The sequence below is a fragment of the Palaemon carinicauda genome, unplaced genomic scaffold, assembly GCF_036898095.1.
Source record: "Palaemon carinicauda isolate YSFRI2023 unplaced genomic scaffold, ASM3689809v2 scaffold562, whole genome shotgun sequence".
Classification (NCBI taxonomy): Eukaryota; Metazoa; Arthropoda; class Malacostraca; order Decapoda; family Palaemonidae; genus Palaemon; species Palaemon carinicauda.
This window is the reverse complement of record NW_027171830.1, coordinates 64464-92299: the sequence shown is the minus strand read 5'-3', so window position 1 is coordinate 92299 and position 27836 is coordinate 64464. Positions and strand designations below refer to the sequence as shown.

The 27836-nt window shown below is 45.3% G+C and overlaps 1 long non-coding RNA gene across 1 annotated transcript in view; it reads right to left on the bottom strand.

Annotated features, from left to right (window-relative positions):
• LOC137637162 (uncharacterized) overlaps positions 1–27836 on the bottom strand; it is a 35666-nt gene that overhangs the window by 7219 nt on the left and 611 nt on the right. The window contains exons 2-3 of the long non-coding RNA XR_011043432.1: positions 10291–10396; positions 9344–9697 (exon numbers count right to left, since the gene is read on the bottom strand). This is a non-coding gene — a long non-coding RNA (uncharacterized lncRNA). The remainder of the gene's footprint in view (positions 1–9343; positions 9698–10290; positions 10397–27836) is intronic.

Below are 27836 nucleotides of genomic sequence, written 5' to 3'. Positions count from 1 at the left end.
GTTGTAAGAGCACCGATTTCCTCAGGTGCTTGGCCTCCGACCATGGCTTGAGAAGTGACCGTAGACGAGTCGGTATTGGTCTTCTTAGATCTCTTCGAGCGTTTGATGTGTATCTTCTCCACACTCCTGTTGCATCCTTTAATTGTGCTCTTAGCACCGGGTCTGTCACTGATGCGAACTGAAGGGAGCCCAGCACTCTCTCCTGTTGGCGTCTTAATATCCGATCGGATTTCAGAAGTCTCTTGACAGATCCCGCTATGTCTCTCCTCTTCTTTGACTGAATGGAGAGGCGGTGTGACTGTAAGTTCCAGTGAATTCCAAGCCATTGAAACTTCTGAGCTGGAGAAAGTCGAGACTTTTTTATATTGATCTTGAATCCCAGATGTTCCAGGAACTGGATCACTACTTTGGAAGCTTGCATGCACTCCGTCTCGGATGCTGCCCACACCAGCCAATCGTCCAGGTAAGCCATTACCTGAACACCCTTTAGGAGTAGCTGATGAACGACTGAGTTTGCAAGCTTCGTGAAGATCATTGGGGCTATGTTTAGCCTGAAGGGCATGGCTCTGAAGACATACTGTTTCTTCTGAAGCCTGAATCCTAGGTAGGAGGAAATTTGGCGATTGATTGGGATATGCCAATAGGCATCTGCCATGTCTATTGAGACTGTGTATGTCTTCTCGGGCAACAGGGTTCTTATGTGTTAAAGGGTTAACATCCTGAACTTGTAGTTTACTATGAACTTGTTGAGTGGCGACAAGTCCAGAATGACTGAGTTTGTCAGAATCCTTCTTGGGAACACAAAACAGCCTTCCTTTGAATTTGATGGACTTTGCCCTCTTTATCACTCTTTTGCTCAAGTTCTCAAATGTATTCTTCCAGAACGGGGGTGGAGTATTGGAAGAATTGAGGGAAAGATGGTGGAGCTACATTCCAGCTCCACCCCAGTCCGTTCTTGATTAGGCTGTGGGCCCAGGGATCGAAGGTCCAGTGAACCCAAAATAAGTAGAGTCTTCCTCCTACCGGAAGCATCTCACTTTTGCTGCTGACCGGAGGACTTGCCTCCTTGACCGCGTCCTCCTCTATTGCCTCTGCCTTTTGAGGGGCGTCTAGAGGAACCTCTAAATGTTCCTCTGGCTTTCGGCCAAAAGGTAGTAGACTGCCTCTCAAAGGCTGGAGTAAAGGCTGGTGACTGTGTCGCCAACTGCTGGGGAACCAACTGGTAGGTAGTAGGAGGTTGTGCTACCACCTGGGGCACCGCAATCGCGGGAAGTTGTTGTTGCCGTTGTTGTTTGGCAGGGCGAGAGGACACCCTTAGCCTCTTTGTCTTCCTCTTAGGTTGGGGACCCTCATCCGGGGAAGACTTCATCTTCAGTGACAAGCCCCACTTCTGGAGAAGGTTCCTATTCTCCGTGGCGGCCTTGTCGACTACTTCCTTAACCACTTCACTCGGGAAGAGGTCCTTTCCCCAGATACTGGATGAAATTAGTTTCCTAGGTTCATGTCTCACTGCAGCCAAAGCGAACACAAACTCCCTACAAGCCCTTCAGGCTTTAATAAAGCCATACAGGTCCTTGGTCACAGTAGCCAGATGTGTTTTGGACACAACCATAAACATATCCGGGTTCTGGGGGTCACTTGCCATTGTCTCCATGATAGTCTGGAGAGACATAGAGGCGGCAAGTCTTTCTTTAGTTTCCTGCTCCCTGCGCAGGAGAAACTCGGACAACTTGGGGAGGTCCTCGCCGAACTGACGTCCAGCAATATCTGCCTCCAACTTCCCGACTGAGAAGGTAAGATGCACGTCCTTCCAGTCTTTCTGGTCCAAAGGTAGAGCTAGGGACAACGGTTTACACTCGTCGAGTGTAGGACAAGGTTTCCCTGCTTCAATCGCCTTTAGGGCTGCCTTGTACCCTTTTTCCATAAAGGGGAAGGCACAGGAAGATGACGCAACAAAGGACGGGTGCTTCTTGCTAAGAGCCGGCACCTTTGAGTTAGTGAAGGCCCTCTCCTTCAGGGTGCTTGCCAGTAAAGCCTGTGCTTTAGCATGGTCAAAAACTATGACCTCTTTTGGCTCTGTTTCTTCCTTTGATGCCGGCTCTGCCTTCAGACGGACAAAGCAGTCTGGGTAAGCCTCTAAGCTGGGCCAGAATTCCACATCTTCGGTGGGGACTGAACCCAGCTTCTCGGATATAAATTTTCCCAGTCGTCATAGGCATGTAGTCTGTATGCTTCCTCGGATTTACATCCAAACATGAAGGAAGTTCCTTCACGTTGAGTCTCTTTTGAGACCCACGGGACGCTGCAAGTTGGCACATTTCCAACCTTAACACAGCTTCCCTTTCAGCACCCTGCTTCTGAATCTGCTGCATCAACGTCATAATGGAAGACAGAGTCTTCCCTATGTCATCAGATGGGGGAGCAGACGATGTCAAGGGAACTGGTTCTGGGGCAGGAACCAATAAGACCGATACTGACTCGATCTCTTCCTCCTCGGTATTAGGAGCCAACGTTGACTTCTCTTCCTGACCTCCTGCAAGAAGGTCCTTTTCAGTGTCCTCTGACACTTCTGACATCCTGTCGTCTAGCTGGATGTCCTTCATCGCGTCCGAGACATCAGACTCCACTTTTATCTGGACGCAAGGGATCTCTGGGTGAGGCTGAAGGATAACCGCATCTTTAGATGCCCTAGGGAAAAGAAGAGCCCACATCTTCTCGCTTGGAAGGTAAGGCCCCGTGGTATTCTTTTGAAAACCGCGGACCCATTTACACAGCTTCTCCCTTGCTGCATCACTTGACTCCATTGACTGGGAGTCATCGAAAGCCTCTGTAACCAAGGTTTTACCGATATTATATACCTGAGGGTCTCAATACTTCAGAGTCTCCTTGGTGATGGAACAGCTTGCGTGCGTCCTGTACACCTCATGGCCGCAGAAGTTCTTACTTCTAACGTTGCAGAAGACGCTCTTGCACTTGGGTTGGTTCGCCTGTAAAGAGAGGAAAATACAATGAGTATACGGTGATTCATCACACAGGATAAAGTATACAAATATTATAATAAATATTTTGCCTTGTGCATGTAGCTTAGGATAGATAAGCTAGAAATGAAATAGGAAAGACACATACGTGTGTTTTCTGCCCATTCAATTGCTGTGACCTCCCTCAAAATTGAAACCATGGGTCATTCTATTTTGAAGAGCCCATTGGAAGATCTCTATCCTGTAAGGATAGGTAAGCGTAACTTAACATCAGCTTCCAGAGGGTTTAAGATTGGGGATTGTTATCAGTGATCACTAATCAGCTCATAGAAAGAGCTTACTTTCTTTGTATTGTATGGTCTCGACAATAGGCTGTGCATGACAACACAGGGTATGTTGGAAAATTTTGGCAACTGTATAATCTATACTGTAGTTTTCTGTTTGCAATATGATCTATACAGTATATTGCAAATATACTGGCTACTTTATAATCATATACTGTAGTTCCAGCCGGCAGGCTAGCACCAGGGTATAGATCAGTCGATATACAGTATAGTTGACTGTAGTATAGGCCGGCAGTTCGCCGGAGCCGGCTGTTGGCATTCCATGCCAGTCAGCAATAGGTATTTATACACAGTGGTCAGCAACCTCTCCGGCTGTCGGCAGCTTGCCGGTTGCCGGCAACTAGCTAGAGCTGCCGGCAGGGTAGAACCTATGCCGGTAGCCTAGTCCAGCAGGGGAATACTATTCACCCTGTCAGCCAGCCACCGGCAACAGACTAAATACTCTGAGGGTCTGACCAAAACCCAAAAACCTGCCTCTGCGGTTAAAGGGAAAGGACAGAAAACCCTAGCCTAATCATGCTTAAATGACAACTCAAGGCATGATAGACTAGGGTTATAGCCTAGGCTAACTCGGAGGGAAGAGGAGATTGCCCTTAAATCTCCATATGAGATAAGTGTCATTTTATCAATGAATTAGGAGATATCTATCTCCGTGTGTATCAATAAAAACGACACATAAGGGTAATCGGGGAACATGTATGAAAGTATACTAAAGCCACTAGGCTAATAGCCTAGTGGCAGTGAGAATCGATTACCTAAATCACCGAAACTCTCTCGTATACTATCTTGGAAGAGGAAAATTTATGCTAACAATTTATCTTACATGTATAAAATACGGCGGAGCTTCCCAGCACCGGCGGAAGAGGGCAATGCCTGTCGGGCAGGCAACAAGGCGGGCCTTGACATAACAAGAACCCGGCAGCCCGATGCAACCAACATCGGAGAAGCCGCCTGTCTCATATGTCTTGAGCCGCGGTGAAAATGATGTGGGCCAAGTGTGTGTGCGTGGCCGTTGCAAAGCCACGACCACCCAAAACAATATACCTAGCTACTGGCATTCTGTCGTTTCCTCCACCCTTCTTCATCTCTTTCTCACCATCATCATCATCACCACCACCAGCAAGTCCTGAGGTGACAGCACTGTGGGTGAAGGGGGCAGGCCTGGATAGCTGGAAGCCCTTAGCCCACGACTGCACTCAGGCGGCGCGTCTAAGATTCAGTCGCTCTCTGGTGACGGTGCCGTGACACCAGAGTTCGGCAGCTGGACTCGTGACTGGGCTGGCCTATTGAGGACACCGCAGCCCACCCCACATGGGGAGGCCCCTAGAAAAGGTGGGGTAAACATCGGACACGGCAAACCCGTCTGGTCAGCTCACCGCGGCTGGCGGACATCCCACTAATGTGGTCGAAATAACAAGAAAAAAATATTAACCTTAGGTGCGTGGAACATCCGCACCCTTCAAGACGTGACGAACACCAACCGCCCGGAATGACGTACAGCCCTCGTCTGCAAGGAGCTAGCCCGCTTCAATGTTGATGTGGCGGCTCTTAGCGAGACCAGACTACCCGAAGAGGGCAACATCAGGAAAGCTGGAACAGGCTACACCATCTTCTGGAAAGGCAAGGCCCTAGAGGAGCCTCGCATCCACGGTGTCGGCTTCGCCATCCGTTCCCAGCTAGTGCAGCAGCACAACCTCGCTCCCAAGGCCATCAGTGAGCGCCTGATGACTGTCCGCATCCCCATCACGCGGGACAGACATCTCACCCTGATCTCTGTCTACGCCCCGACTATGACCTCAACCGATGATAACAAAGCTGCCTTCTACACCCAGCTCGACCGCACCATCCAGGCAGTGCCCACCAATGACAAGCTCGTTGTGCTTGGCGACTTTAATGCCCGAGTAGGCAAAGACCATCGCCTGTGGGAGGGAATCATCGGCCGCCATGGCATTGGAAATTGCAACGCCAATGGCCAATTCCTACTGGGTCTGTGTGCAGAACACCAACTTGTGGTAACCAACACCATCTTCCAGTTACCAAAGCGACAAAAGACCACATGGAGACACCCACGGTCTAAACACTGGCACACCCTGGACTACGTCCTGACCAGAGCCAGAGACCGAGGAGACGTCCGCATCACCCGATCCATGCCCGGAGCGGACGACTGCTGGACGGACCACAAACTCCTCATCTCCCGACTCTCCGTGATGACCCTACGACCACCCAGAAGGGCACCTGACAGCGTACCACACCAACGCTTTGATTGTAGTAAGCTCCGCAACCCACAGGTGGCACAGAACTACAAGGAGGCCTGCGAACAATACCTCGCAGACCCTGTGGGTCAGGCCACTGTCGAGCACCACTGGACCACCCTCAGAAACGCCATGGCCCGTGCCGCAGAGGAAACACTAGGCTTCACCACCAAGAAACGGCAGGATTGGTTTGATGAGAATGATGCTACCATCTCTCTTCTCATTGAAACCAAACGACAAGCACGCCTGACTTTGGAAAACCAACCAACAGCAGCTAACAAATGTGCTCACAAGGTGGCTGAAGCTGGTTGCCAAAGAGGTATCCGTGATGCCCAGAACACCTGGTGGCAAAGAAAAGCTGCAGAAATACAGAGTTTCGCTGACCAACGTGACCTGCGCAGCTTCTATGCAGCAACAAAAGAAATATTCGGTCCCACACGGTCATCAGTGGGCAGCCTGAAGGACGCGGATGGGGCCACGACCATCACCGACAGCGAGGGCATCCTGGCCAGGTGGAGGTCTCACTTTGAGAACCTCCTCAATGACCAAGCAGACACCCCAGACGATCTCCTGCGAATGACCCCGCAGCATCCCGTCCGTCACTGGATGGCACTACCACCCTCCATCCATGACTTCAACAAGGCCCTGCAGCGCATGAAGCCCGGCAAAGCCCCAGGGCCAGACAACATCCCGTTGGAGCTCCTCACTCACGGTGGCCCCGGCTTGAGGAACCGTTTGATGCTCCTTATACTGAAAATATGGGAGACCAAGACCCCCCCCAGTGACTTCCGCGATGCAAACATCACTACCATCTTCAAGAAGGGAGACAGGGAGAACTGTAACAACTACCGGGGAATATCACTACTAGGCATCGCGAGTAAGATTTTCGCTCGGATTCTCCTTGACCGCCTCCTTATTCTCTCAGAAGACGTCTTGCCAGAGTCCCAGTGCGGCTTTCGACCTTCCCGCAGGACCATAGACATGATCTTCTGTGCGCGACAACTACAAGAGAAGAGCCTCGAACAACAACAGCCCATAATGTTCATCTTCTGGGATTTGAAAAAGGCCTTCGACAAAGTACCTCGACCTGCCATGTGGGCTGTCCTCAAAAGATATGGCTGCCCACCCGATTTTGTCAAGCTGGTGCGTGCCCTCCATGACGGAATGGTTGGGAGAGTCTGCCACCAGAACTCTCTTTCAGACCCATTCCCCATCAACGGCGGCCTGAAGCAGGGCTGTGTTCTGGCCCCGACGTGTTTCTCGCTATACACCACAGCAATGCTCAACGAGATTCCCCCAGACACACCCTCAGTCGACCTACGTTTCAGCATGGATGGAGGCGCTTTCAACCTCGCTAGACTCCGCGCCAGAACCAAGACCACCTTGTGTGCAGTGCGAGAACTGCAGTATGCTGACGACAATGCCACCCCAGGTCAGACGGCAGAGGACCTGCAGTCGTTAGCTGATGCATACAACTCTGCCTACGAACGCTTTGGGATGCAAGTCAACTCAGACAAAACCAAGACCCTCGTCCAACATCCACCAGGACTGATGCTCCCCAACTTCAATACCACAGTGAATGACCAACCGTTAGAACAGGTGGACCAGTTCTCCTACCTAGGGAGCATCCTAACATCAGCTCCCACAAGCAAAAAGGACGTGGAGAACAGGATCAGGGCAGCCCACTCCGCCTTTGGCCGACTCAACCGCCGCGTATTTAACAACCACGCACTGACAATGACCACCAAAATAATGGTGTTCAGGGCAGTAGTCCTCTCCACGCTCCTGTATGCATGTGAAACATGGACGCTATATAGTAACGATCTTAAAAACCTAGAAGGCTTCCAACAAATGAAACTGAGGCAGATCTTGAAAATCCCCTGGGAGAGCCACACCACCAACATTGAAGTCTTAGAACGTGCCTCGCTGTCCAGCGTGGAGGCCACCATCATCCACCACCGCCTCCGCTGGATAGGACACGTGCATAGGATGGAGCCATCTAGGCTCCCAAAGAAAATATTCAACGGAGAACTGACCCAGGGCACCAGACCACGAGGAGCCCCGAAAATGCGCTATAAAGATCAACTAAAGCGCACCCTGGCTCTAACTGACATCGATCCTTCCTCATGGGAAGAAACAGCCAGGGACAGGAAAACCTGGAGGAGTACAGTACACCATGGCACCGTGGACTTCGAGGAGAGGAGGAGACAAAATGAGGAGGCTAGGAGGAGAAGAAGGAGAGAGCGATTAGAACAGCCCCGCCCACCACCTACCCTCCCTTGTGAACACTGTCTGCGACTCTTCCACCACAGACTAGGACTTAACAGCCACATCAGGCATAAGCACCCACCCCATAGATAGGAGGCTGATGGCTAACGACAGAACCCAATACTCGGACACGAGTGGGCGCCGACGACGATAAAATACACCTAAGGCTTCATTAAAATTATAACACTAGGAAAATCTATTATATCATGCATGAAAGTACTAAAACTGAACGCCTAGGCTAGGAAGCCTAGCGTAAACATGGTTCGGTTACCTAAATTGCCAAAGCTGATATCAATACTATCGGCATAATATAAAGAATTCCTAGCAATGAAGGCTAAATAGCTAAAGATATTTAAGCTATTAACACCGGGAAAGTCGTTCTGGCTAACTAAATAACTCATGCGTTACGAACGACAGCGCCCATGACGCCTCCGGTTAGGCAACAGCTCTTGCAACCTTAATTTAACTTTAATTCATATTAAAATAAGGCAAGAGCTTACATTTATACAATGTAAAGATCAATACTCAACTTTCCAGAGGCAGATGAGGCTGGAGAAAGCATGATTAATCCAAAAACTTCCAAAATAACGAGAGAACACAGGAAAATCACCGAGCAATGGCGCTACTATGAAAGGAATGAAGATGGCGGACGGATATGATGTCATCTAGAGACTCAAACAGTAATGGAGGAGAGGTACCTTATAAACGGCTCCCCTTTCGTTTTCTTGCTACTTTTCCCCCTCGAAGCGTAAACGCTATTCGGGGTGAAGATAGCTATGTGGCGTGTCAAGAATAAGTCCTCTGATATTAGGCGATATCCCTAAAAGGAAAAGTTAGGGATATTCGTGCCAGGAGTTAGATTTCTGGAGACCTTAAGGTAAAATTCTCTGGCAATATCACTTTAGTCAAATATACCCTAGGAAGCTACACTTAAAAGAACTTCCATCAGGACGACATGGCCTGAGCCCAAAGAAGAATATATGTATCAGATGTGGAAAAAAGAGAGATGAAAATAAAAGAATTAGAATAGAGAAGACAACTAAGGAGGTGCCGAAGAAAAGGCAAATCCCTCCGCCCAGCAATGGAACGGATCACCTCCAAATTTTCATGGTTTCGTACGATGCATAAAAGCTGTCCATTGTTAGAATTTGGAGAAAATTCAATGTGTCAATTTCTTTAGACATAATCTTTAAAATTGTGAAAAATGCAAATCCAGATCTAAAATCTGGATCCGGTACCGGATCATCTCCAATAGTTAATGAAGTTATCAATGGCCTAAGTTCTACCTGGGGAGAAAATTTTGTTAAAATTCATCAAGTAGATTTGACGTAATCCTGTCCACAGACAAATAAATAAATAAATAAACCGACTCAATTTCATTACATCATTGGCGGAGGTAATAAGTGAGTCAAGAGCTTGCTCATACAAATGACGAGGATTTGTATTTGTGTAGGAACAAATTGATAACAATACCATAATTCCAGTTATATCAATGCCTTACCTTCACATGCTCAGAATCCAAATGACGAAAAGACTTGGATACACGCTGATGTACGCCTACACCTCATTCTTCATTTCGTTCGTTCCATACTGCCCGGGGCTGGTCTCTGGGTGGGGCTCGTAGACTATAAGTCATAGTCCCTACGGCTTACATGTTTAAGACTAAAATGGTCACCGTTGCAAAGTATCTCTGGCCTTAGAAAATTTGCATCTTGTCAATTTTTCTTATGGAACACTGTGCAAGGGAGGGGTTAAGGGGTAGCCCAAACCCAGGTCTCTGAGGACCAAAATCCAGGTCACAAGTTGGGGCCGGAACGAATGCTTTTCTTCCCACTTTCGATTTCAGCTGGTCAGCCTGGAATGAAATATCAGATTAGGAGTATTTCAATCTCTTGCTATCTCAAAGGTTAATACGATAGTCTTACTAATTAATCAAAATCTATTAACTATTCTATTTAATGGTCTACAAAATATCTGCTATGCTACACTTCACAATAAATGTAGGTAAAGTCACCTTTCTCTAAAATTAAAATATATCAAAATAAATCATAAGATGACAACACTCAATAAGTTTTACTTGAGACTAGAACATCTGTATTATCTAAATCACTTAAATATCTGATTAAATTTAACACGTGGGTTGTCGCAAGTCTTTTTTTTATATGAAAATAATATAATCCAACAATTGGACACAACTGGGGCCAGGCAATGGTTGCTGATGACTCAGTAATTAGACCTATATGCTCCCCAAATCCCCTCTCCTTAGCTCACAAGGATGATGAAGTGGCAGTCACTACAAGAAACTATCAAGCTACGGTGTCACACACCTTACCATGCATAATCAGTGTACGATAAAACAAAGGTTTTATGGCATCACATTGTACAATATATCATCGATTAAAACCTTTTTATCAAATTAAAATAATTCTAGTTAGTCTAATGACTTACCTTTACATGCTGCAAGTGCATGACGAACTGACTTAAGTCATTGCCGATGGACGACATGATGTGCTTCATCTCGATCTCGATCAATTTGTGTGCAAAGTTGATCCGCCTGAAATGAAACAAAAGTATCAGGAGAAAAATTCAATTGTTTGACTTCTCATAACGGAATACTGTATCAAAATAATACTTCTCAATAGAGTAGTAAAAATCTTTTTACTTTTCAATAAGCGTCAAAAGACCTAGAGCAAAATTTTCCAAAATACATCAAGTTATTACTTTCAGAATACAGTGAACCCTCGTTTATCGCGGTAGATAGGTTCCAGACGCGGCCGCGATAGGTGAAAATCCGCGAAGTAGTGACACCATATTTACCTATTTATTCAACATGTATATTCAGACTTTTAAAACCTTCCCTTTTACGTAGTACTGTTAACAAACTACCCTTTAATGTACAGAACACTTAATGCATGTACTACAGTACCCTAAACTAAAACAGGCACAAATATTAAAGGCGATTTTATATCATGCGTTTCCTAAACACGCTAAAAAGCACGATAAAAAATGGCAACCAATGTTTTGTTTACATATATCTCTGATCATAATGAAGAAACAAACTGGAGGTAGAGCTTTGCTTATTACCCAGACATATTTCCCATACTTTTTTCCCTTAGAACTACATCACATCTTCCTACTTTAGATATATATATATATATATATATATATATATATATATATATATATATATATATATATATATATATATATATATATGTGTGTGTGTATATATATATATATTTATATGTATACACATATACATACCTACATATATACATACATATATACATAAATACATGCATACATATATATACATATATATATATATATATATATATATATATATATATATATATATATATATATATATATATATATACTGTATATATATATTACTGTATATATATGGGTTATGGAAAAAATCCGCGAAGTGGTGAATCCGCGATGGTCGAACCGCGAAGTAGCGAGGGTTCACTGTACAATCATTGCCTGATTAACACATTTGCAGGTCAATGTCAATTCAATAGAAGGTAGTAGGTTGGCCAGGGCACCAGCCGTCCATTGAAATACTACCGCTAGAAAGTTATGGGGCCCTTTGACTGGCCAGACAGTATTACATTGGATCTTTCTCTCTGGTTACGGTTCTTTCCCCTTACCTACACAGACACCGAATAGTCTGGCCTATTCTTTACAGACTCTCCTCTGTCATCTTACACCTGACAACACTGAGATTACCAAACAATTCTTCTTTTCCCAGGGAGTTAACTACTGCACTGTAATTGTTCAGTGGCCACTTTCCTCTTTGTAAGGGTAGAAGAGACTCTTTAGCTATGGTAAGCAGCTCTTCTAGGAGAAAGACACTCCAAAATCAAACCATTGTTCTCTAATTTTGGGTAGTGCCATAGCCTCTGTACCATGGTCTTCCACTGTCTTGGGTTAGAGTTCTCTTACTTGAGGGTACACTCGGGCACACTGTTCTATCTTATATCTTATTTCTCTTCCTCTTGTTTTGTTAAAGTTTTTATAGTTCATAAAGTGATATTCATTTTAATATTGTTGCTCTTCTTAAAATATTTAATTTTTCCTTGTTCCCTTTCCTCACTGAGCTATTTTTCCTGTTGGAGCCCCTGGGCTTATAGCATCATGCTTTTCCAACTAGGGTTGTAGCTTAGCAAGTAATAATAATAATGATAATGATAATAAAAATCACTTAACTAAATATGACAAGTTTGGAAGTAATTTGTCTTTTTCCTAGCAATGAAAACCTTGAGCTCTTTACTATGGAGTATTATTTTGGTGAAGCTGAAACCAGCCGAAAAGCTTTTTGTCAGGGTGTAACTACCCACCACTAGTTAGTGGGGACAGGGAGCGGGGTAGGTTAACCTTCCCGCTCACACCAGCACTAGCGACTAACCGTCACTTTTGTAATTGCAGCAGGGCTTTCAGGGTGTTGTTGCTGGCAGGTCAGTACTGTATGTGTAAAGAGCTCTAGGTTTGTATTGCACGGAAACAATACAAATTAATTCCAAATTTGTCATTTGTTCCAAAATACAAAACTTCTGCTCATTACTCTGGAGACTCACCTTTAGGTGGAAGTCCAAAACCAAATGGCTGGCAACTGTCCCGAGATGGCCTCTGTATAGTTGAGGGATCCTGCACCACGTTATCCTTGTCGGAAAACGGCCTGGGCAATTATGGCTGGCAAATAAGGAATCAATCTCTTGGAACATACATCATAGTTATTCGGGCCGTGGCCTCTACTAACATATACGGTATTTCTTTCCACCTTCCCCTGACAGAAGGATGGAGGCATACCACATATATACATGTATATATGATTGTCCAAAGAGCGTGAAACTCACCAACAGAAGAAGCAGGTCAGCTGTGCAGAGTTCCCCAAATGCTGCGCCCCAAGAGAGGGGAAGATGAAGTAGGAAGTGCCCAGTCACTGCCACATTCATCCTATACTTACTTCGCGGGTAATCCTTTGCCCTCGAACCACTGGTACTTGTCCGGCAAAGGAGCTGAAGTGTTTAGATCACGTTATGAGCAGCCACCAAAGGACCTATTGAGAATGTGTCTAGGCTCCTGTCAGTTATTTCTTGCAGGTAGCGGGAGGTGAATGTTGTTTGACGTTTCCACCTGCCTGCTTGAAGTACCTGCTGAACAGAAAAATTATTTCGGAATGCCAGAAAAGTACTTACTGCCCTGACATCATGGGCATGGGGACATCTACTTGACGTCGAGGTGTCTGAGGCCCTTGCCCTTTCCTATTACTCGCCTGATCCAAGAGGAGATTGAGTTCTCTGTGATTCTCCTCTTGGTCTTCCCCGTGCTGACGAACAGCTTCTTGATCTGGGGTCGAGCTCTTCTCATCTTTATTAGATATAACCTCATCTTCCTTATAAGGCATAGTAACAGTTGATCAGTATCATCTGTTACTGTTTAGTGACTCCCAATCCGAAAGGGCCCAAATCTAGGATTCGCTAGGGACGGATGTTTAGTCTTTGCAACAAACTCAGGGACGAAACCGAGTGTGACCTGCCACCCATCCCCTCGAATGGGTGATGACGTATGAAAGACAATGTAGCTCGCTGACTCTACCTGCAGAGGTCAGGGCGAAAAGAAAACCGTCTTTGAGGTCACTTCCTTATCCAAGGCTTGACGTGGAGGCTCATAAGGGACTCCTTTCTGTGAACGTAAGACCCTGGCAATGTTCCAAGGAGATGGTCCAACTTTCGACTAAGGACCAGAACACTCGAAGTTCCATATGAGGAGTGACAATTCCGGCGAGGAAGAAATGTTAACTTGATTCAGTTCGAAGACAATGTTCAAGGATGAACAAAAGCCTTTCACCACCGACACTGAGTGAGTTTTTTCCCCCCCTGAGGAACAGTAAAAACTCCGCTATTGCTGGAATACCAGCTCTGAGTGGAGAGATACCCCGTCAACCTCCACTACAAAAGACGGACCACTTCGCCTGATACACTATAGACGACGACTCACTGAGGTATCTTGCCATGCGCATAGCAACCAGCTTCAAAAAGCCCCTCTTGCGAGTAGTTGCTGGATCGCCTCCAGATGTGAAAACCTAGCGATGGTATCGCTTGGTGGAAAATCTCCATGTGAGGTAGTCTGAGAAGCTCGGAAAGTAGAGGGAACTCTCTTGGTACCTCTGTGAGCAGATATAGAGGGTCCAGAAACCATTCTCTATGTTGCCACAGCAGATCCCAGGGTCTTTGCTAGATTTTGCAATGCCCTTACCCTGTTCAATACCCTCCTTACTAGGCAGAAGGAGGGGAACGCATAGACATCCATCCTGTCCCAAGGGTGTTGAAAAGCATCCTGCTTGAACGCTTATGGTTCCGGTACTGGTGAGTGGTACACCAGAAGTTTCCGACGTCAAGTACAGTTTGATTGTCCATTCAGAGCCAACTATCTGAGTCCTCCTGTTCAGACTGTCCGCAAGCACATTCTTCTTGCCCCGGATAAAGTGGGTTGTTAAGGCTACCAAATTTTCTTCCATCCACCTTAGGATTTTCACAGCTAGCAGATATAGATACTGTGTAAAGGTCTCTCCTTGTTTGTTTGAGTGGAACACTACTGTAGTGTTGACACTCATCAGCACTACATAATGCCCTGAAAGGAGGTGATGAAGGTACCTGAGGGTCAGATAGGCTGCCCTCATTTCCAGGAGGTTTTGTGGCACCGCCTTTCGGATTTGGACAGAGTCTGGATGAGGTCCGGTGTAACAGATGAGTCCCCCCTTCTTTTAATGTGTCTGTGAAGAGCAACAAATTATTATTATTATTATTATTATTATTACTATCCAAGCTACAACCCTAATTGGAAAAGCAAGATGCTATAAGCCCAGGGGCTCCAATAGGGAAAAATAGCCCAGTGAGGAAAGGAAATAAGGAAATAAATAACTGAAGAGAACAAATTAACAGTAAATCATTCTAAAAAAAGTAACAACGTCATAACAGATATGTCATATATAAACTATTAACAACGTCAAAAACAAATATGTCACATATAAACTACAAAAAGACTCATGTCTAGGGGAAGAGAGAGAGGATCTGCTCCTCTGAGGAGTTTGGTGTCCGACATCCACCAACTCAGGTCTCTCTTCTGTCTGGGTCCCACTGGCACTAGGGTACTCGGTGGGTCTTTGTGCAAAGACCAGAAGGTCATCAGCTGTCACTATAGAGATCGTATGTGGAGACGGCCAATAGGACCTAACTTCTCGAGAAATGATAGATGTCCCAGCCATTTTGCCACTGGTGCTAGCAATTTGTCTCTTGAGAGAAAGCTCTGCAGGTACTTGATCCCCTAACAGAAAGACCTTGCTAAGTGTGGTCTCGAACAAAGGTGGAACAGTCTGAAGATGGTTGGTCTGTGAAGGGGATGCTACATGCCATTCCTCTTTGCAAGGGTGAGCTTTGGCAAGGCAAAGGCTGGTAAGGTGCCCTGGCTTGCACACCTCTTCTCATTTGTCCTGCTGGGAGTGTGTACTTCCATGGTGATGGCTGGAAAAGCGAGCCTTTCTCAGCTCTTGCAGTTAATTGTTACCTGTGTGCACTTGCGAGGAGTGTGTCCATGATCATGGGGCAAAAACTGGTAGAGGATGCTCGTTCAAGTTCGCCCAACTGCAAGGTGAGAGTTGGAACTGTGCACTGATTTGTGCACCTTTCCCAGTTCTCAAAGTCAACAGATCTAACGGTGCATGCCTTTCTCAGCTCGCCCAGGTATCACGACGTAGAACTCGCCTTTATTCTGGACCTTGCTTCTTGTGTGTGAGGGTCTTGATGGAAAGACTCGCCCTGAAGAGAACACTACATGTAGCAGAAGTGAGACGCCTCTCTTAGTCAAGTAGACGAGTTTCTCGGCCCACCTTACTCGGTGAATGGATACGCAACACTGCACAAGATTTCCTTGCAAAACTAGAGTCTGTGTTCACACCCAAGTAGATAGACCAGGGTATTTTCTTACGACCTGTCTCCCGTAGCAGCCTGGTGAGTAGCGTTATGCACTCCTACAGGAGGAGGCATTCCTTCATAAAAGGCTATTAAGACTGCCAGGGACAGGTTGTTCCTGCAGTTTACCTGTGAGAAAAAATCCCCCCCCCACCACCAACCCGATCATCGGAAACTGGGAAGGGCTCTGGACTACCTGGTCAACCAATACCCAGTAGGATGTTAAACCATACCCAAGGATTGTGCCTATTGCCCCCCTAAGGGTTAGCAGGTTCCAAGAGTGGAACAAGCGACCTTGATCCTCAGGCGAAAAGTCAATTCTCCTTGGCTCCTCTCAAGGGGTCTAGAGATTGCGTAGCAAGTAACATCTCCAGTTGATGTCAAGACGTGCAACCAGTTACACACATCTGCTATGAAGGGGAGGAGGATCTTGCTCCATCTGCCACCAATCCAATGAGAGTTGGACGAATGAATATGTTATAATCGGTAAACCAGGGTAGACAGTACTCCCTGAGGAAGATGTTATTACAGCGAATCTCCTTAGCGATCGCTTTCAGGCAAGAGACCGGACGGTAACGATCAATCGCACACAACTACTTCTGAAAGGTAAGATTGAGAAATGTCTTTAATCTTTTGTTGGACAGGTAATGTATGTATGTATAAGTCCATCTACGGACACTTAACACAGACCAGGGATACGGACGATCATACAGGCATAACCCAAATTATGAATTGTATCCGGAACTCAGAAAAAATTGATAAATGTTTGTAACTGAGACCTCCTCCTTCCAATGAACAACAAAAACATTTGCATTTCTTCGTCTCTGATCGGTAGAACTGGTATAAGTTTCGAATGTTCCCTTTGTCAGGAAACAAATTTACTTATGTGAACTTTCAGAATTTTTTAAAACCAAGACCTCCAATAAAAGTTAGATAGGAACTACCTGGGATGAAAGTAGACAGCATATCCAGTATGTCTGGTTACGCGAACGAAGAAGAGTAATACAGTATATAAGCTGGTTTCCAGTATGGTATATAGCCATTAACACTAATGATTTATTAGAACTAAGTTCTAATTGTAAGATGGTCTACGGTACTTGTCGGCAAAAAATTCACTGGCCCGCATATGCACATGTCCGTCTGCAGCCCCATGTGTAACATCTTTTGCCTGCATGTAAACATTTGACAAGTCTGAGCCCGCTTGCAGGAATAATATATGTGCGATGAATCGCAGCATTATTGTCCAAGGAATTTTTAGTATATTTAAGAAGTGAGCACATGCACCCAGGAAAACAAAACATACAGCTAGTGTAGCAATCATAGTTCCGTTGGTTTGCCTGCCTGCGTTATGAGTGGGGCTTACTAACGTTCGTAAATGTAATGAGAAGCTGAAACCTTTGTCTGGCCACCTTGTGTACGGGGCATGCTATCGTTCATAAACTTAATGAGAAGCTGACAATGTTTGTCTGTACACCTTATGGGCAGGGCTTGCTATCGTTCGTAAACATAAGCAGAAGCTAATACCTATCCCTTGGGAACAAAGGCTTGAAATAATAACCTTATAAGGGTATACTGTATATCACAAGCTCGTTGCGCTTGTGTTCCAAAGAGCTCTTGATTTCATAGGGCAACAAAGCCGAAAAAAATAACCCAGAAGGATTATACTTCCCGAAACTTGACGTCTAACGAGAACTCGTTGTGTCCAGGGGAACACTGACGCATACAGCTACCTCAAGCCCTGGGTAGTAAACCGTATTTGGGGCAATAATCCTGAGGTTTTGCCATGGTGAGAGCACATGCACCACAGGAGTTCATTTCAGCCTTTAATAGAGTTTTAACGAACGCCTGTAGTTGTGCAAAACTTCTCAGGGATGAGAGTTACCCATGCAGAAGCGAAGTCTTGCACGAGGGGTTTGTCATCTCAGAATGCCAAGAACACAAACACTAGGCAGATTCGTATAGGCTTGCCAGAAAGTGCTGACGTGTGTCTGCAAACGCTGACGATTGTCCACAAACGCTTGCAAGCACTCGTGAACGCCATCTGATACTAGCAAATGCTGGCGAGGATCTGCAAAAGTTCTGCAAGCGCCCAAGAGAATTAGAAACCGTCAGCATTAAATCTCCTTTACGATTAAGCCCAGTAGCGTACGCTACTACAGTACAGTATAGCGCTAGCGAGAAGGGTTTCACAAACCCGCCATTTGTGCTAAGGCGAGGGTCTCACAAACCTGCCAAGGGTATTAAGGCGAGGCGAGAGTCTCGCACGAGGTGAGGGTCTCACAAACCTTCGCCTCTCCTCTTAGTATTCCTATCTCCGAAAAGGGCGTTGGTGAATAGCCTTATGTCATCCCCTCGGACGGGAACGAAAAACGCTGTGCTAGACTTGAAGACTAGCTGTTTCTTCCTCGTTAGGCACAGGTCCCGAAAAGCTTGGCCTCACAAAGCTCTAAGAACCTTGTTGTGCCCAAAGGCATGAAGTGGCAATAACCTGGAAGAGTTAAGGCCTACGAGACTCGTCAATGGGAGACGAGGCAGACAGACCTTTTATTGACCTAGAGTGATAGCGACTGGTGGCTGGAGTACAGTACCTGTAACTGATGCCACAGCCGTAGCTGTCACACCAGGCTCACGTTCTGCCTGATGAAATACGAAGGAATCACTCAGCGAGTGACCTCTGTTACTCCCTCCTAACAAAGGAGAGCAGACAACTCTCTATGGGAAAGGACAGTCCTCTTATTCCCTCCTATTGACCTTAAACTGGCTTATGGAGACAAGTTTTGGATCCCAGCCAAGGGAGAAAACTGAAATGTCAGGTTCACAATCATTTGACCGACTCGGGAAGAACCAGCCAAAGAATAAAAACTGATGATTCCTCCAGAAAAGCAGGTTCTTATTTCTCGATAAAAATGATGAAGGAAAGAGCAATGCTCTTCATTACATGGCCTACGAACTCAACTGACTAAACTCTAAGGAAATTGTCAGTACGCAGCCAAGTTTGCTTCAATCATGAGTTCTCTCTCAGCATGGAAATTACTTCTGGAGCTGCAACAGACTTAAGTTTTGTCTCTCTAATTTCAGGTTTCAACAAAAAGAACATTGGTAATGTTTTCAGACAGAAAAATATATGTCTGAATTGCAATATGAAGTCATGCTATCAAAAGTTTGCTGAAAGTTGCCAATAAAAGGCATCTGGGCAGGAACATATAGGAAGAAGGACATAGTGTTGAATCAACATGTACAGGGAAGCCTTTAGCACAGCAGAGGAAAAGAAGGATTATTCAAATTAGCAAAGGGACAGGTGAAAGATTAGGATGTGCAAGGACCAATACTGAGAAACCTATTTTGAATGGCAAAAATTAACCTTGCTGGGAGGATTCAGGCAGAATGGGAGGAACAAAAGAAATCTGACAGCTGAATAGGCAAAAAATGTCCCTAAGAAACATTAAACATTCATGCCCTTCCAAACTAGAGGAGCACAGTACGGGTGAGATCAGTATCGGGCAGCGTGCAGGCCTGAGATGATGAACCGTGTTTGCAAATATGAATATGCAATGGAACATTTTGAGGATTGTGCGAGTGCTAAGAAGAGTCAGTAGAGGTCATGTGCTCATGTTTGCAATCGTGCAAGGATGAGAAGAAAGAACAGCTGATTTGTGATCATGTTCCTTATCATGTAAGTGTGTGTGAATATTTCCCCTGATCTTAGAATCAAGAGGAGACCGATCCCGACTGATTATCGTATTCCTGAACATGACCACGCGAGAGAAAATCTTGTCATTCAGTCGAGTGTAAAACTGATACAATATCTAGTTCGGATCCCTTGTACTCAAGAAAAGTAAAGTATCGCCACTCTTACGCGTGAAGAGGCAACTCATGGTTGCTGATTGAGTGTACACATGGGAACATCTTCAAAGGCCCCATGAGCCACAAGGAGACACATGATTGTGTTCCTGGTAGCGTGGATGCATGGAAACTGTTTCCCCGGACCTGCAAGGAGACAAAGGATCATATTCCTGAAAGTGATTACATAAGAGAAAGTATGACCAAGGAGAATGATCGCTGGTTCCTCTCACCACGAATCCTCTATCAAACAGAAGCAATGAAACCTTACTACAAGTCATCTTCCTGCCCTTCAAAACTGAAGTTTCTTTAGGGAGTGAGACAGCAGTGTTCCTCAAGTGTCCAGGAAAATGTCTAGAAGTGCAGTTCCCCTCATCCTGATAAACAGCGCGAGGATGATCAGGCTGGTACAAGACCAAGCATTAATAGCAGGACCGCAAGTAATCCAAACTGATTGGGTGTCACGGTATGCAAGTCAAGGCTTACGGTCCTGCCTACATGGCTGAGGACTATGAAGTGCATAGTAGGAGATGATGAATGGAGAAGTACTGAATTAAAAGCTCAAGATAAAAACCACTGGCAAAATCTAACCGAGGCCCTTTGCGTCAATAGGCGTTGGAGGAGATGATGATCCCACCACTTCTTTCTCTCTCTTGCATAAGGAAAGAGAGATCAGTTGTCACAGATAAAGAGGGGTAGAAAGACTGATCCCTTCATCCCTACCTACAGTATGCTCGCTCAGTCCGAAAGGAGACTCAGCACTGGTAAAGCAAGGGCATAAAATCCTGTACCGTCTGGTTTGGTTCTTGGTACCGTACAATCCCTCTCATGTGTGAGCAATCGGAGACTTCTGCGAGCCCTTTGTCAATCTCTTTCCCTGGGCTTCTTCAATGATATCTTCTTTTTCTTAGAAGTCGTGGGATAATGAGTTATGACAGGTCAAATCTGGCGGGCAAGCGGCATGCATGCCACCCAGAGGTACAAAAGGTAAACAGGGAAATGAATAGATTCATGACGGAAACCACAGCTACCGGAACTGTTATATGTATATTGCAGGCTACATAGCAGCCAGATGAGAGTCACACATTTGGATAGGCTAATCAGGGGCACATTTTACAGTTCTCCCAATGAGTAATTTTATGCAAGTCTGGCAGTAAATATAACCATGCATCACAGTGTACATACATAGATTAGTATATATGACAGCACATATCCCAAATCCATGCATGCCACAGGAAGGTCATATTTATGTATATCTATATGTAAATAGCAAGATGGCCTATCACAGATATGGTAGCCCATTTTATTTTATATTCATTACAAGTGTAATTACATGCATTTATTTTTTCAGCTTCAAACATTCGTTGCATGTACGGCTCAAACCTGTCACTCATGAGAAACTTCAGGACAACATCCAGATTCCAGGCTGGTGATTCAAGTTGACGCTCCTAAGAAGTCTCAAAGGATTTGAGGTCTCGAAGGTCTTTGTTTCTAGAGAGGTCCAAGTTCCTGTGCCTGAAGACGGTCGCTAGTATGCTCCTGTACCCTTTAATAGTAGTGGAATAAAACTTGCGTTTTCTCCTAAGGTCTAACAAGAAGTCAGCAATTTGGGTCAGAGAGGTAGTGGAAGAGGATACTGAGTTAGTTCTGCACCAATCTCGAAAAACCTCCCATTTGGACTGGTAGACCTTGATAGTAGAGGTCCTCCTTGCTCTAGCAATAGCCTTAGCTGCCTCCTTCGAAAAGCCTCTAGCTCTTGCGAGTTTTTCGATAGCATGAAGGCAGTTAGACGTAGAGCTGGTAGGTTTTGATGGAACCTTTCCAAGTGCGGTTGTCTGAGTAGATCTACTTGTGTTGGCAGACTTCTTGGTATGTCCACCATCCATTAAAGTACCTCGGTGAACCATTCTCTCGAGGGCCAGAGGGGAGCTACTAGAGTCAATCTGGTTCCCTCGTGAGAGGCAAACTTTTGTAATACTTTGTACAGGACTTTGAATGGAGGGAACGTGTATACGTCCAGGTGAGACCAGTCCAGCAGGGAAGCGTCGATGTGGACTGCTTCTAGATCTGGCACTGGGGAGCAGTAGGTCTCTAGCCTCTTTGTTTTGGAGTTTGCAAGAAGGTCTATGGACGGACGACCCCAAATCCGCCATAGTTTCTTGCAAACATCCTGATGCAGAGTCCAGTCCATGAGAATAACTTGGTTTCTCCTGCTGAGGCTATCTGCCCTCACGTTCTTCTCTCCTTGGATGAACCGTGTGAGTAAGGTTACATTCCTTTTCTTTGCCCAAACTAGAAGCTCCCTTGCAGTCTTGTAAAGGGACTTCAAGTGTGTTCCACCCTGCTTGGATATGTATGCCAAAGCTGTGGTATTGTCGGCATTTACCTGCACCACCTTGTTTAGAACCGAATTTTCGAAACCTTGAAGGGCCAATAGGACTGCTAACAGCTCCTTCTGGTTGATGTGGAGGCTCTCTTGATCTTTCGTCCACAGACCCGAGCTCTCCAGCTTGCCCAGTGTTGCTCCCCACCCCAAGTCCGAGGCGTCGGAACACAACACAAGGTCTGGGCTCCTTTGCTCCAGTGAGAGACCCTCCTGAAGTTTGATTGGGTCGTTCCACCAATGGAGGCAACTTTTTACAGACTCTGGAAGTGGGATACTTTCCGTCTCTAAACCCTTCTTGTCCCAATGGTAATTGAGGTGAAACTGAAGAGGGCGGAGATTTAGTCTTACTAGGGAGACAAACTGCTCCAGTGAGGAGAGTGTTCCCAGCAGATTCATCCACTGTCTTACCGAAAATTTTCTTTTCTCTAGGAAGAGACGAAGCTTTAGGATGACTTGTTCTATCCTTGTAGGAGATGGAAAAGCCCGAAAGCTAGACTGTGAATCTCCATCCCTAAATAAAGAATTTTCTGGGATGGAATCAGTTGGGACCTCTCTATGTTGACAAGAAGACCCAGTTCCCTTGACAACCTCAGTGTCATTCGTAGATCCTCCAAACAGCGGTTGAAGGAAGACGCTCTGAGTAACCAGTCGTCCAAGTACAGGGAGGCTCTGATACCTGTTGAATGCAGGAAGCTCGCCACATTTAGCATCAGCTTCGTGAAAATGAAAGGAGCGGTGCTGAGGCCGAAATACAGGGCTCGAAACTGGAAGACTTCCTTCCTGTAAACGAACCTCAGGTAACGTTTGAAACTCGCATGTATGGGGATATGAAAATAGGCGTCCTGGAGGTCCAACGAGACCACAGTTTTCGAAGTCTCCATCGAAAACTTTGCTTTCTGAATGAAAGCGTTGAGGGCACTTACATCCAGGACTGGTCTCCATCCCCCTGAGTTTTTGGGGGACCAGGAATAGGCAGTTGTAAAATCCTGGTGACTGTAAGTCCTGTACCCTCTCTACTGCCCCTTTCTGCAACAAGACGGATACTTGTAGCAGCAATGCCTGCCTCTTTGAGTCCTCTTGGTATCTGGCAGAGAGATCTATCGGATCTTGAACAAGAGGGGGTTTCTTTATAAAAGGGATCTTGTAACCCTCCTTCAGCAAAAGAACGGACCAAGGGTCTGCTCTCCTTCTCTCCCAGGCCTGCCAGAAGTTCTTCAGTCTGGCCCCTACTGCTGTCTGAAGGCAAAAGCAGTCAGACTCTGCTTCGCCCAGCTCTAGATCCCCTCCTTTTATCTCCTCTTCATCCTCTTCTTCCGTCGGATCTTGGGTAACCTCTACTGATGGGTCTACCTCGTAAGGGCTGTGCAAAATGAGGCAAAGGTGTTTCTACTTTAGGTTTATGGCTAGTAAAAGAAGTCGGAAGAACTTTCCGTGCTGTCTTGCCGACCAAATCATGGGTAGCCTTCCGAGTTAAAGAAGAAGCAACCTCTTTCACAAGTTCCTGCGGAAACAGAGATGGAGACAGAGGCGTAAACAGCAGTTCAGACTTCTGACAAGCGGTGACACCCAAGGAAAGGAAAGAACACATCTGTGCTCTTTTCTTAAGCACTCCAGTCGTAAAAAGAGCTGCTAATTCATTAGAGCCATCTCTAACAGCTTTGTCAATACAAGACATTATCTGAATAATACTGTCCGTGTCAGAATTCTTAAAAGTCGCAACTTTCTTCCCCAAGGCTCCCAGAGTCCAATCGAGGAAGCTGAAAACCTCGAAGGCTCTGAAGACTCCTTTGAGAAGATGGTCAAGTTCAGAAGTTGTCCAGTTAAACTTAGTCCGTCGCATGGCCAACCGACGAGAAGTCTACAAGGCTTGAGAAGTCGCCCTGGCCAGAGGCAGGAACTCCCAAGCCGAGAACTTCTCCTGTCTCATACCACACGCTTGACTTGGAAGCTAGTCTAGCAGGAGGGAAAGAGAAAGCAGACTTGCCAAGATCTTTCTTGGACTGCAGCCAGTCTCCCAACAGTCTTAAGGCTCTTTTCGAAGATCTTGAAAGAACCATCTTGGTATAAATAGGCGCCTGAGCTGCCGACCCCAGGGTAAACTCCGAAGGGGGGGAGCGTGGAGCAACAGGAACGGAGTGATTAGGAAAAACTTCCGTAAACACTTTCATGATTTTCCTAAGATCCAAAGAATGCTGTGTGGTCTTAGGCTCTTCTCCCTCCCAGAAGTCTTCCAAAAAGCCAGCCGAGGAAAGGTGTTCATCAACCTCTTCCTCAGACAAAAGTCCAACCGAAGTAGCGATGTCTTTGTGGGCCTGACTTTTAACTGCGCGACCTTGACGCTTGGCGTCACGTTTGACAGTCTGACATTCGGCATCAAATTGACGCTTGCCGTCACGATCAACCTGACGTTCGACGTCACGTCTAACTTGACGTGCGGCGTCACGTGATTGGCGCTCAACGTCACATTTAACTTGACGTTTGGCATCACGCTTAACTTGACGTTCGGCGTCACGTTTAGCTGCATGGCGAATGCGTTCACACGCTTCTACATTCGCTAGAAGCTCAGCTTCACGCCTGGAAGCTTGACGTTTGCGGTTAAGCTTATCGGATTTACGACGTCCAAGCTGCGAAGCTTCCTGACATTCGGGAACTTGTTGAGTTACTCTTTTATCAGTAGAGTGAAACGACTGCATAAACGAAGACAGCTTAAGCTGCATGTCCTGTAACAACGGCAACTTAGGATCAACTTGCGGTAAAGTTGGAGCGGGAGCGTCAGCAACAAAATTGCCTTCTTCATCGCTCACGTCACGCGACGATCGCCCAGAAGACGCCACTCAGTCAGACGGTAGCGGCGGAGCATGAACAGACGGAATAACAGATTCCGGAACTTGTTCAGCAACATGCTGGGCTGGACGCTTAACAGAGCCAGACGTTCTAACAGGACGTTTGGCAGGAGATCCTTCTACAGACGAAGAAAAAGGCTCTGGACTGTCCCAATGACTACAGCCAGGCGCTTGAGGCGATAAAACGCGACGCTGATCCACTGCAACCATTTTCCTCTTGAGAGGTCTAGAAACTTGACGCCAGTCATGATTCGACTGCTTGCTGACTACTGCATCATCCGACGATGAGGTAAACTTAACCTCACTTTTCCAATGGTGAGGGCGAACGTCCTGTGAAACATTATCAGGAACGCTCGAGGGGACGCCTGCTCGAGCGGCTACGCCTCTCGTTCCCTTTCGCTGATCGAAATTCCTTCTCCCATGGGTCAGGGAGCTTGAAAGAGGTCTAAGGCTGGGTGAACGACAGGTTCGAGCAGTCTCACCCTCCACAGCACTGAACACATTAACCGCACTTTTAGCACTAACACTGGCACTTTTAAGTTGATTAACCTCGGACATAAGTTGATTCTTGTCCGTAGCAAGCGACTCAACCCTAACACCAAGGGCTTGAATCACGATAATCATGTCCTTAAGTGTAGGCTCAGCGGTTACAGTAGGGGGATCATGAACTACCACTACAGGGGAAGGAATAGGTTCAGTGACATGGGAAGAGGATAATTCTCTAGATCGAGAAGAACTACGTCTAACTCTATCTCTCTCTAACTTACGAGAGTAGCAGTCGAAATCCAGCCACTCACTCTCAGACAATAAAAGGCATTCATCACATTGATCCATTAATTGACAAACTTTACCTCTACATTTAGTACAAATGGAGTGGGGATCGATAGAGACTTTAGGAAGTCGGGTTTTACAGCCTTTCATACACTTTCTATAAACTGGGGAAGGGTCAGCCATTTTGGAAAAATTAAGAGAGAGATAAAAAACAAGCAAAGGTCAAAGTTAACCCAAATCAAAAAAGGTTCAAGAGAATCTGTAAGCAAAATCCAATCAAGCGAAAGCCAATAACCAAAATGTGCACATCACCAAAGATACAGCAAAAATCCAAGTTACAACGAGCGAATATTCCAATGATGTCGCCAGCAATGGCGGCAGGGAAGATCTGAGGATTCATGGAATGGTTACAGTTACCTGGCAAGTGGTGGCGCTAGTAGTACACCTAGCTACCCAATCTGCGATTGCCGCGAGTTTTGAATTTCTGCCGTGACGTCAAGGACTTAAGCTATACTGTATATATATCCACCAGCTAAGTTAGATGTTTAAAAACAAGCCTTTTCTTCTCTATATATTACCTTCTTGGATGTATAATAAACCGATGAAAAAATACGCTAATTATCCATATCCTACACTAACGGTATATTTTTCATTTATTTGTTGACATTCTACGGGTGGGTTGTAGTCGGTCTCGTTTGTTTGTACAAGCAGTTTTCGACCTTCTACGCATAAACTCCTCCCACCTGCGCATAAACTCTGCCTCCACCAATAGGATTACTCCTTCTCTTATAACTCCTCCCCATTTTCCCCTACGTCTTTTTACCCGCCACATTCAAGTATTCTACTTCAAGTATTTTACTTGATCCAGTACAACTATACTATTCCTTTTATGTAATATCCACATATACATATTATTTTTGACCCAAGAATTACAAGTTTTATTATCCAATATCTTATAAAATCACCTCATTTTATATTCCCATCAAATATTATTTATCATACACTCCATTTTATCATGCTATATTACTTTCATACATTTTGTTACTACCTTGTCACACCAAAATTTCACATAAATACTTGCTCTGGAAAAGTTTCCCATTCTAGTTCATTCATGTTTACTCTCTAGAATTCGTTGTTTTTCCGTTAACCAATCACGAACCCTTACGTATGGAAAGTTTGCACAGGGGGGTTAATATTTCCCAACCCCCTTCCCTTACCTCTTCAAGTGGTCTCTCCATACACCTAACAAACCCTTTTGAGTGGAAACCTTTGTCAAAGTCAGGTCTTTGTTAGTTCAAGTGAGGTCTTTTTGCATATTTTATGTTGGAAGTTATAGAAAAACGTTTACAGTGTCCCAAGTGCCGTTCGTGTCTATCATACAGGAAAGATATTCACGCCTGTTACTGCAATATTGAAACTAAGATAGCCAAGACAAAGAAGAAACGGCGATGTGGATACACAGAGGTTAAGACGTCACAGTCACAACACCCCAGTGACCCACAGGCTTTGTCGTCCCGGTCATAAAAGTACTGTAAGTCGTTAATTTCTTTAATTTTAATGTGTTAGTTTTATTAATTTTTTAGCGTGCGCAGCTCAACATTACTGCTTACCAGTACATACGCGCTTGATGTCTTATTTTCATGCGAGCGAAGTGAGCCAGTGGTGGAACAAGAACCATTATATTTAGCGTTGCTAATGTTGGCGTGTGCAGCTCAACATCACTGCTTGCCAGTACATACGAGCTTGGTGTTTTCGTTTTCTGGCAAGCGAACAAGAGCCATTATATCTGAACATTCTAACAGAAATACGTGTTCCTCTAGTAAATAATGTGATTTAACCGGTTTTCACCTTCATTTGAACCATAACAACAACAACCAGTTCGGATAATTGAAGTTAGTCGAACTGGCTGTTCTGTTTGTTTGTGGTTCAAATGAAGGTCAAATTCAGTTAAATCACATTATTTGCTACAGAAAAACATTTATTTTCTGTTCGAAATGATACCCGGTAATACAATACAACTTTATCTCATTTTCAAAGTAAATAGACATTTCCCTATAAGAAACGCCTGTTTTTTAGTAGAAAAGCTTTTTCTGTCCATAACTATAATAAAACTCCATTTAATTGTTATGCTGAGAACAGACCTAGGATGATTTGGCATTGGAAAACAGCAAATTTAAT